Genomic DNA, 12,090 nt, shown 5'->3' on the forward strand with positions numbered 1-12,090 from the left:
AAACACCCATCCATCTCATCTAAGCATTTCTTTCCTTTATTTCCGAAAACCCATTTTCCCTTTAAAAAACACTCACACATTTATTATTTAACAAAACACATTGTAGTCATGATTGAATTGAGCAATAAGATCCTAAGCATTCTAGCAGTAATTATCATCCAAATAGAGCAAATCATATTTAGAGATAATTATAGGACAATCAAGAAATAATCATAACAATCAAGGGGTGGCTATCCAACCATGTTTTAGCAGTAAAAAAATATGCAATTTTATAAAATAGGTCAATAGGTTGTGTTTGAAAAATTAGGATAAATATGCATCAAAGGATGAGATTAGACTTGCCGTCCTCAAAGCCTTCCGGGAGTTCTTGCTCGTGGTGCTGGTCTCAGACCCGGGCTCACGGTCAAACTCCTCCTCGAGCACTCCGTGAGCTATGGCACAAACAATCGGGTACACAATAAATAAAAGAAAAAATAACGCTTTACCCGTTGAGCTCGAGCAGAGAACGCGAATGAAAATTAGGAGGAATGGGTATTTTCATGGAATTTGGAGATGACTCGGCGGGAATATGTTGGAGGATGCCGTGGTCGAATTTGGGATTAATTAGAGGAAGTTTGGTGCATGAAATGACGAGATAACCATGTATTAGGGGCTTAAAACAAGGCTTAGGACTAAACTGTGAGAACCAGGGACCGCTGTCGGTGTTTTGTACCGGAAACCTGCCTAGGGAGTACGGTGTTTTGTACCGGCAACCCACCTAGGGAGTACCCGAGGTGGTGTTTTGTGCGGTGGGTGTCGCCAAGAATCAAGGAGTCGATGGTGGCGCAGGGAACACAATTTAGACAGGTTCGGACCTCTAGATCGCGTAATACCCTACGTCCTACGTGTGGATTGTATTGATGAGTTGTGTTGCGTTGTGCTTAGTTGAGCTGCTGATCTAGGTACTCCTACACTCCTTTATATACTCCAGGGGGCAGGAGAACTAGTCGGATTACAAGGAGTCCTAGTCGGATTACAGGGGAATCCTAGTAGGAGTCCGACTTCTTCCTTCCTTGCGGGTACTGGGGATCTATCCCCGTCAAGCCCCCGAGCGCTTCATAGTCGAATGCAACAGTCTTCGAGTAGTCTAAAGATATTCGGCGAGTAATCTTGGTGCTCTTCGAGTACTTCGTCTGAATCTTCAAAGTTTCTCAAAGCTGCCATGAGACTATGGTGTGCTCAAAGCCTTTGATCATCTTGATATTGTAGTCTTCATATATGGAGGGCGGCGAAAGTCGCACTCCATATGGAGTAGCTCCCGAGCCTTAGGTTGAATCAAAGAATCAGGCTGAGAATCAAAATCTTGAATCTTCTTCTTTCGGCTTTGAAAGAAATCTTGGGTGTAGCTTATTAGCCCCCGAGCCTTAAATTGATTGAGTAATCAACTCAAGGATCTTGAATCTTCACTCAGGTCATCATCTGAGTAGTCTCGCGGTGTCCAGCCCCTGAGCATATGCGCCAGGTGAGTCGTAGGAACCACGTCGAGTACTTGTTGGCGCTAAGTCCCCGAGCTTTGGAAGCTAGTTGAGCCATTGGAGATATTCCGAATACTGATTGGCGCTTAGCCCCCGAGTTTGGGAACTAGTCTGCGCTTTTGGAGGTACGCTGAGCGTAATGGAGTGTCGTCGCCGAAGTTTGATGTGAAAGAAAAGATGCATACATTATGTAGCATATTTGCAAAGTATTGAAGCTACTGAAATTTATTCAGTGATCAATATGAATATTGTGTGTCAAGCTCTTGTTTTGGCCATATTCTTCCCGAGTAGTTAGCCTGTTACGTTTAGGCTCTCATTCTCTGCGTAGCCGTCGCCACTACGTGTGTGAGATCTTTGTCTCGTATACGCGTATGGGCACTTAGGCATGACAGATGCACCTGAGGCTTTCACGAGTTAAGGTGTGTTGTGCTCGAGAAGAGTACTGACCTTAAGAAAAGACAAAAATGAGTAGTCGGCATTGTGACAAAAAGAGCACACAATTACGCGAAAGAGTTTGCTGCCCTCCGGCGAGTAGAGTGCAATTTATGCGCAAGCGGAAAGCAAGATGAAAAATAATTAGAAAAGTGACTTAGCTTGATTCGTGGACGATTGTCGACAAAGCTGTGTCGATTGCCAATGAAGCCAACTAGCTGGAGTTGATTCCAACTAGTTGTCAAGGGTGCGAGACCCGCCCTTGACTAGTTTTCTAGTTGAGATGGGGAGTCGAAGTTGTCGTCGATGAAACCGTGAAGGTTGCTGGTGAAGTCGGCTAGTTGGAGTCAATTCTGACTAGTTGTTGACGGTGTGAAGTTTGTCCTGACTAGCTTTCTAGTCGAGATGAGTAGTGGAAGTAGTCGCCAGCGAGTCGTCTGTTGAAGTAGTCGGCGGCGAGCATCGCGACGTAGTCGGAGTAGTTGTCGGCAAGCGTCGCGACGTAGTCGGAGTAGTCGTCTTCGACTAGTAACTAGTCGAGACGATTAGTCGAAGTTGTCGCCGGATAGTTGTATCCGACTTGTCAACTGATTATAGTTCGGATTGGACTAGAGTAAGGATTGCTTGATGGACCACGGTTGCATTGCGGAGTCTGAACGGAACACGACTTGGAGTTGTAGTCGGTCTGCGCGGTGACTTGATTGCCAGCTCACGCGGACTAATCCGAGCCGTGGTCGAGTTCGAGTTGTACTCGAACTCGGTGTTTGAACAGATCGAAATTGTTGATTTCTTGACGAGATCTTCTGCTTCTTGTCGAAGAGAATTTTCATAGAGATGCTTCTTCTCCTGGTTGTTGATGATGCAGCGTTGGAAGGATCCAGCACCGTAAGCAATGCAAAGCCAGGAGCCAAAGACGAAGGTTGCGCCCGCTTCGAAAAGCGAACGTTGGCTTGATGATGGTTGGTGCCATCGATCTCGCATGGAGAAATTCGGCAACTTACCCTACCTAGCGCGCCAGCTGTTAGTGTTTTGTACCGGCAACCCACCTAGGGAGTACCCGAGGTGGTGTTTTGTGCGGTGGGTGTCGCCGAGAATCAAGGAGTCGATAGTGACGTAGGGAACACGATTTAGACAGGTTCAGGCCGCTAGATCGCGTAATACCCTACATCCTGTGTGTGGATTGTATTGATAAGTTGTGTTGCGTTGTGCTTAGTTGAGCTACCGATCTAGGTACCCCTACCCTCCTTTATATACTCTAGGGGGCAGGAGAACTAGTCGGATTACAAGGAGTCCTAGTAGGAGTACTCATTATGAGTCCTAGTCGGATTATAGGAGAATCCTAGTAGGAGTCTAACTTCTTCCTTCCTTACGGGTACTGAGGATCTATCCCTGTCATGCTAGTGGGAGGGTGCCGGTCAGGGAGAAGGGAGGCACCGGGAAGAAAGGAGAAGGAGGAAGAAAGAAGAAGAAAGAAGGAAGAAGGAAGAAAGAGAAGGAAGGAAGAAAGAGAAGGAAGAAAAAGAAAAAAGAAAAAGAAAAGGGAAAAAGGAAGACAAAAGAAAGGGAGAATCAGCGAAAAATACGAAAAACGGTCGGGCACGCTTGACGGTTTCTGGTCAGGCACGCGGTGGAATTTGCAGAGGATGAAAATGATGGTTGTCGGCGTTGAGTGCCTGGATGGCGAAATCGTCGGGAAGAAAAGGATTTTCGGGAGCTTAAGGTCAAAAGATTTTGAAAACGAATTTTAACGAATGATTTGAGTTGGTAAATTTTACGAATGTTACAGAACCAAATTCACAGTTTTACAGTGCAGTACTCATCTTTAAGTATCTCCTGGGAGCCTGCTGCTCTCACACAGTGAGGATTACAGACAACACCATCAGTGGCTGATCAATATCACAATCAAAAGTACACAAAGCACATACTCCTAACGCAGATCAATTTTAATTCATTGATAGTATGTTGGCTAATTAAGTCCAGCTCAACGTATATGGCCAAATTACATGGAAAAAAATTTAGCGAACTTGAAAGTTAACCACGGCCTAGAAATCACGATTTGGTAGTTGGAAGAAGAGTAATTCTCTGCATTGATATTTGAGAAGATCAGAAAATAGTTTGCTGCCAATCATATATCAGGATATGGATACCCCATAAGTCCCTACCGATCAGGATACTGGCTAGACCTGACAAGTGGGTCCGCCCGACCAGGGCGTGCGGGCCAAGGACATGAAGATGCTTGAAGTACACGTCAAGGCAACCAGATAGTTCAAATCTACCCGGATATCATGGAACGCGTATTGTTGTCCGACTCAGATTACTTTCCATGTAACTACCGAGTAGATTAGATTCAAACCAACTTGTAACCCTAGGTCATCAGCCTATATAAGGTGGCCAAGGGAGCCCCCGAGGGTACCTCATCTCATACCAGCAATACAATCCACGCATACAAGACGTAGGGTATTACTCTCCGGAGGCCCGAACCTGTCTAAAACACTCGTGTCCCTTGTGTTGTCGCGATCACCTTCGAGTTCTTAGTTTCACAATCGCCCTCACCTACAAACCAACCACTTTGGGTAACCCCTGGTGGACTGGCGGGCTTATAAATCTGACATAAACCAAAGTCAAGAACCGGATAGATAGACGGATCGATCCTAGTATTACAACCAGAGCTAAATCCAGACGACAAGAATGAAGAAATTGAGGGTAGGGGTGGTGACACGGATGAAACTCACCGAGGTCTTGCGCTTCTTCGCATGTTGGATGTCGAGGCGACATGTGGTGGCGGTGCGTGGTAGCGGAGATGACGCCGAGGAGCATCCTAAGGTCGTTCCGTGCGGCGTTGGCAACGACGGCATCAAGGACAGGGGCGCTCGTGAACTGCGGGCGCACCCCGCTATCCCACCCTTCATTCCTCCCACACGCTCCTCCTTGTCTGTAGCCGCAGTCCCGCCGCCGGAATCCAGATCGGGTCCCTCCATAAATTGTTTTGCCAAGGGTCTACTTGTAAAAAATGTTTCTTAGAAGGGCCATAATGAAAAAAAACCATGTAAATCAGATACCGTCCAGATCACCTACCTTCCACCTAGGTCTCTTTAGACCGTCAGATCTCACATGGACGACAAAGATCGAGTCAAGTAGCAGGACTTTTACGGTTTCCTCACTTGACTATGGCCCTCCTTGATGACACACTGGGCTCTAGTGCACGAAGCATCGCCCAAGGAGGCAGATGTCGACGGCATGAGAATTCTCCTCCAACGGTCGACAGACTTGTAATTGTCAGTGTGCTGCCAGCCGGCGTTTCCATCGATCACCTCCGGTGCCTTCGATGGCGCAAGTGGTCGTGCCGAGGCATCCGAATCAGCACCGCCATCATCCACGGGGCTTTAAAGGCCCCCACCACTACTCGCTCGCACGCGCTTGAGCTCGACAGCACTAGGTCGTGTCCTTTCCTTCCTGATCTAATCGCATGCGGACGTCTTGGCAAAGCCGAAGTCGACAGTTGGATGGGAGAGCAGAGGAGGTCGTTAGGACTTGGTGGGTGCTCTAAAACTTGCCAAGCAGCAGCATTGTATCTGCAGCCGTGGTGTCCAAGTCAACGTTGCGACCGAAGCCAGCCATGGTGCCGCGCGCCCAACACTCTCTAGCAGCCTTCTACTCGTACTTTGTGACGGCCCTCGGCCCCTCGCCGTTGCCGCAGGCAGACATGCCGCAGAACGTCAGAACGTCTCTAAGCGCAGCTGGCCATCATCGAGGAGAACAGCAGTCGAGCAAGGAAGGCAGGAGGCAGAAGCCTTCACAACCTTGAAAATATTCTAAGGTGATCGTAGCTGCACATGCTCGATTTAACAGTCGCGAGAGACTTGGGGTGGACGGTATTTCATTTACCGTTCACCCCCGAGTCAGACGATTCGCGCCGCTACCCCCCTGGCCTGGATCGTTGACCACAACCACGCCGCCATGGCCTCGACGACGAGCTCAAACCTGCAAATTGCGTGTTCTAGGCCCCGTACACCATGCTGCTGCACGGGTCGGCGTGGCTCATCGGCGCCGTCGATGACCTCCACCATGAGCTACTGAGCTCCACAGCAACTAGATCGAGCTCCTCTACTACACATGCCGTACAGTCGCGCACGCGCTTGGTGTCATCACTCATCAGCAATCCTATCCGCGGATGCCGACTAGGCTGCATTTCCTGCCATCCTGGACTACTAGGCTGCTCGTGGATGCAGCTGCAGTGGCTGGTTTATGATGATCGATGAACACGAGGGTTGGGGGATACGGTCGCTGGCCCCGCCAAGGCTGCAAGTGTCGTCGTGTAACATCGGCACCGCCTTTGAAATGGTTCCATGCAAAGATAAGTGGCATCAAAGTGGTTGCAAAGGTGAGTTGATGGATTGCCGAGGAGCATCCCAATTTGCTGGTCATGACATTCTGCTGCTGCATTCAGTTTTTCCATGCTCATTTGCGGTCGCCGTCCCTTATCCAGGCCGATGAGATGTGCATATGTTAGCACATGAAACATATATTCGTCAATTATGTAGAAAGAAAAGCACTAATCAAGAGATGACGAGTATTATAATACAACTTTGGACTCAACTAATTGGTTGGTTACATATTGGGTTTACTAGGCTGATTCGCGCGCTACATCTGACTCATCTAGTCCAATTTCTCATAACCACCGTAGTGATATTGTGCATCACTGTGTGTCAAAACATAAATCAAGATAAAAATAAACTGCAAAAGAGGAGCAGTAAGAGGAGGAAAAAATGGTGGTTCCCCCACTTACTCCGCCTCACTATAGTACTGCTACGTAGTCGAGGATGAAGCCGTCGGAGCCTGCCCAAAGTGTCCTTAGCTTCTCAAACCACTAATTGTCCAAAAGCATGTAGAATTTTAGAAGGGAGAGTCATAGTAAGTTTTATCAAGGAACTCAGCGAAGCAAACTAACAAGACACGAGTTTATTCATTTCTGAACACCATGAGTTTTGTCAAAGATGTAAGGTAGCATTTGATTGAGAGGATGTGTTGGGATGGAACCATTCCATCCCAATTTTTGTAGTGTTTGGTTGAAGAGCAATTAGGATGGAGCCGTCCCTCGCAGAGAATATTCTGCGAGATTCTGGATGGGCTTGCTCTAGAAAAAAAACCGAATGAGTTCATCCCATACTGACGTCGTATCTTTCCATCTTTTTCCTGCACGCGCTTCGCTGTGTCACTGATGGCCACCACTCGCCCACTTCGCAGATCCGCTAGCTTCCGCTAGCCCCGCTCCCCAGATACACCGCTGTTAGCACTAGCAGAGGCGTCTCCAGCTGGGCCGCGTACGAGTACCAGGCCGAAGAAACCCAACAACAAGGTGTGTGGGCCAGAATGGATATGAGTGCTTGCATGCACTGGTTTGGGCTCAGCCCGTGTAAGAGTGGTGTGAGAGAGAGTTGCACTCTGGAGTATAACAGAGATGAGAGAGGGGGGAAGGACACCATTCATGTATGAACAATTATATCCAGAAATCTAATCCTTCCTTTGCCTCAGAAATCCTATTGTTCTTCTCTAGATTACTCAAATTCCTTTCTCCTTCCTATCTCCGCTGTTAACAATTGGTATCAGAGCCACCGATTTGTGGGATTTTAGATCGGATCGAGTTTGTACTCCATCGATTGGATTTGGCAACGAATTTGGTCTAGCATTTCCGAATCTGTGTGCTCACATGGATTTCATAAGCCTGTAATTCCGGTTCACACTAGTCCAATTTGTGGGAGTTCATCGATCTAGAGTTGATTCCTCGCCATGACCACTTCACAAGACTTCAGCGCTGCCAAGGAGCCATGAACCCGGAGACAAAAATCATCATCGACACCCTCACCAAGCACTTCGAAAATCTGGAGTCCAAGTAGGAGACACACTTCACCGAGACTAACGACAAGTGGGAGGCGCGCTTCTCCGAGTCTGACGACAAGTGGGAGCGCAAGTTCGCTGACCTCAAGATCTCGCAGGACGCGCAGGTTGACATGCTGGAGCATGTGCCCGCATCCTTCAAAGACTGGAAGCCGGAAGTCAAGGGTACTGTCGACGACATCCGCTTGGAGGTGGGCAAGTTGTCCAAGCATTGGGAGCGAGCGGTGCTTGATCATCCACCTCTACTCCTGGCTTCTACTCCCCTGGATGCCGAGCGCCCATCTGCTACGAGCACAGTCGACAGGCCCCATGGGCACCGCGGCGACAACTTCCACTGGGAGGATGGATTCGGGTCTGTGACGACTCTGGTTCATTTCCTGGTCAAGGGTGTGTGTTGTCTCCCTACTCCTCCTGTTTTTCGTGATTCCCAATGTCCTAGCCTTGGTAATTGTTGGAGATCTACTAGTCCTAGGGGTTCCAGTTCAGGGAGGCTACCTAAAGTTAATTTTCCAGTGTTTGATGGTGATAACCCCAAGCTATGGCTTAGTAGATCTGTTGATTATTTTGAGCTCTATGCGGTCGATCAGCCCCGCTAGATCATGTTTGCTTCTATGCACTTTGCTGTTCGTACGTCTCGTTGGCTACAATCCGTTCAAACGAAACTTAAAACTTGCTCCTGGAAGGAATTCTCTGTTATGGTTTTACATTGGTTTGGTGAAGAACAACATGAGTTTTTGGTGCGTCAGTTGTTCCATATTAGGCAAACTAGTAGTGTTGAAGAGTATGTAGATCGCTTTGTAGAGTTAGTAGATCAACTGGCTTCTCACGAAAATAATCCTAATCCTCTCCATTATACTATGCGCTTTATTGATGGGCTTAGAGAGGATTTGCGTGCTGCTGTGCTTATTCAACGTCCTTCGGATTTGGATACTACCTTTGTTCTGGCCAAATTACAGGAGGAGGTGTCGTTGCCAAGCAAGAGGAAGGACATTCAGAGGAATGACTTTTCTTATCCTCACAAGCAAGATGTACCTGCTATGCTTCGAGCAGATAAGCTATCCTCGTCATCAGCTAAAGACCGACGAGCACAAGACGTAGTTAAGTCTCGTTCAACAGGTGAGCGTTGGACCGCTCTGAAGGCTTACCGTCGTGCGCAGGGTTTGTGTCAGAATTGTGCGAAGAAATGGTCCAAGGACCACATATGTGCTGACAAAATACAATTACATGCTCTACAAGAGTTGCTTGAGGTTTTTCATTCTAAAGACCAATCACAAATGATAGAAGGTGATTCTTCATAGTCTCAAGATCAGTTGTTTCTGACCCTTTCAGTGGCTGCTGTTTCTGGTATTTCAGCACCCAGGACCATATGTATGTTAGGTCAGATTCAAGGGAAAGATACCAGAATTTTGGTAGATTCTGGAAGCTCTCACACATTCATTAGCTCTCAGTTGTCTGATCAGCTTCAAGGAGTTCTTCCTCTTGCCGCTTCTGTACACGTGCAAGTAGCCAAGGCAGACATTACGATGCTCTCAATAGTTGTCTATGATAGATTGGTACATGGGTGGTTATCTGTTTCAAAGTGACCTAAAGGTACTTCCCTTTATCTTCATATAATATGATTTTGGGCTTAGATTGGCTAGAACACTATAGTCCTATGAAAGTTCACTGGAAGCACAAGTGGATGTCTATACCATACAATCATACATCTATCTTGTTGTGTGGGGGAGTCTGCTGATCTGCCAAAAGGGTCAGTTGTACAAGTATGTTCTGTCCAAATATCTATTGGTGATTCTGTTGAAGTGGACATTCCTGATGAAGTGAGACAATTGATAGAAGAATTTGAAGTACCAACTGAGCTGCCCCCACCTAGGTCTTGTGATCATACTATTCCTTTAGTGAAGGCTGCTGCTCCTGTTAACATCAGATCATACAGGTTTGCTCCAATTATTAAGGATGAAATTGAGAAACAGGTTAAGAAAATGCTCAAAAATGATCTCATACAAAAGTTCCAGTCCTTTTTCATCTTCAGTCCTATTGGGTAAGAAGAAGGACAGTTGCTGGTGGTTTAGTGTCGATTACATGCATTTGAACTATGAAGATCGGAGAGACAGTTTGATGTCGGGATGTGGTGTTTTTGAAGCTTCGGCCATATGTTCAGTCTTCATTAGCTGCTAGATCCAATCAAAAGTTGGCATTTAAGTATTATGGTCCGTACAAGATTATGGCTAAAATAGGGTCGGTGGCGTACAAGCTGGACCTGCCTGCATCTTCCTCTATCCACCCTGTGTTTCATGTTTCTCAATTGAAGAAGGCTATTACTAATGATGTGGAGGTCATTTCTGATGTCCCTACTGACATTGATCTTCCTAGAATCCCTAAGGTTGTTCTGCAGAGGACGTATGTCACTCGGGGTCTTCATCCAGTCTCACAAGTATTGATCAAGTAGTCTAAATGGCCCAAGTCGATGGCTACCTGGGAAGATCTGGAAAGCCTGCAACAGAAGTTTCCATTTGTGTCGGCTTAGGGTCAAGCGGCATCTTAAGGAAGAGGGGATGTTAGCACCAGCAGAGAGGCGTCTCTAGCTAGGCCGCGTACGAGTACCAAGCCGAAGAAGCCCAACAACAAGGTGTATGGGCCAAAATGGATATGAGTGCTTGCATGCACTGGTTTGGGCTCAACCCGTGTAAGAGTGGCATGAGAGAGTTGTACTCTGGAGTACAACAGAGACAAGAGAGAGAGGGGGGGAAGGACACCATTCATGTATGAACAATTATATCTAGAAATCTAATCCTTCCTCTGCCTCCGGAATCCTGTTATTCTTCTCTAGATTGCCCAAGTTCTTTTCTCCTTCTATCAGCCGTGTAGCTCCACATGCTCCTTTGATGCGGCGGAGGTGTGCTCCCCTCGTCGCAGTGACCAGCGGCTCGAGTGAGCGTAGGTGGCGGCAGCTCTCTCCTCTCTGCTCCTTCTTATCCACGACACCAAGCAGCAGAAGACCCTCTGTATGCGAGCAACAAGCTAATCCAAAAGTAGTTGTTTGTCTTCTCTTCTCTCCCTAGGCAAGTACAGGAATGAGCTCCTTCAATCGCCGGTTACCAACACCTTCTTTCGTTTTGCCATCTCAGGCACACACATCGGAGCTGCTTGTTTTCATGGAGCGGTAGTGCTGCGCGGCGCAAGCGGCAGCCGGCGGCAAGACGCAGGCATTTGGGTTGCGGGGCATCTAGAGGGGGAAGGGAGGGTGCTGTTTGAATGACAAGCGGGCCCCACATGCGGTGGCTAACGGAAGCTGTTATCCCATCTGTTCTCGTTAGGATATTTAACTATTTGCTATCATTAGGGATGACACCTCTTCAAAGCCATCCTTAAAATGCCACATACATATATGAGCATTCTTGCGTATGTGACGTGCCAACTCATCAAGACAGCGTGGATCGAGTTTACCATGATGCCCCTGCCACGCTCAAGTTAGTTGTCCCTTTCCTTCTCTCCCGCAGCTGCCGTGTTGGACCCGCACGTCAGGGTCATCCCCAACCTCTCGGAGGAGCCTCGCGTGCGTCCATCGCTGCCAGCGCGGCCCTGCGTGTCCTCGCCTGCCGTGCTCCGGTCGGCCCCCACGCGCCCCGCGTGTCATGCGCCCTCCGCTCCCCTTCTCTCTCCCCGTCCCCGGCACTCCAGTGGCCGCCGCTCCAACGCTGCCCCCGCCGCGGCCCGCCTGGTCGTCCCTGCTCCCTCCAGTCGCCCGCGCGCCGCTTCAGGTGATGAGCTGCCTCCTGTTCAGGCGCGCGAGGGTGCTTCGGTTGATGGGCTTGCTCAAGCTCCGTTTGACTTGTAATGGTCGAGCTTCGGTTGATGGCCTGGCTCAAGCTCCTGAACATCTCTCCTTCTCTCGTCTCTCTCTTGCTGGCCACGCTCGAGCTCCGATTGATTTGTTTCACTTGCTTAACACGATGCATATCAATACAAGCTTCTTGAGCCAGACATCAAATGCGCTTGGAATTTTTATCCTTTTCCGGCATATGGATGTGTCTGGGGAACGCTTGAGCGTGGCCTTGCGGAAGTGGCGTCCATCTCCAACAGGATCCTGACGAGCGGCGGCATCTCCTCCCGGCGTGCCGGCATGCGGTCCACGCCGCCTGCGTCGACGCCTGGCTCCGCACCACCCCGTCGTGCCAGCTCTGCCGCGCCGCCGTCTCGCTCCCGCACCCGCCGCCGCCGCCACGGGCCCGGGCGCGCAGGAGCCGCTCGA

The sequence above is a fragment of the Setaria italica genome, chromosome IX, assembly GCF_000263155.2.
Source record: "Setaria italica strain Yugu1 chromosome IX, Setaria_italica_v2.0, whole genome shotgun sequence".
In the NCBI taxonomy this organism is placed as follows: Eukaryota; Viridiplantae; Streptophyta; class Magnoliopsida; order Poales; family Poaceae; genus Setaria; species Setaria italica.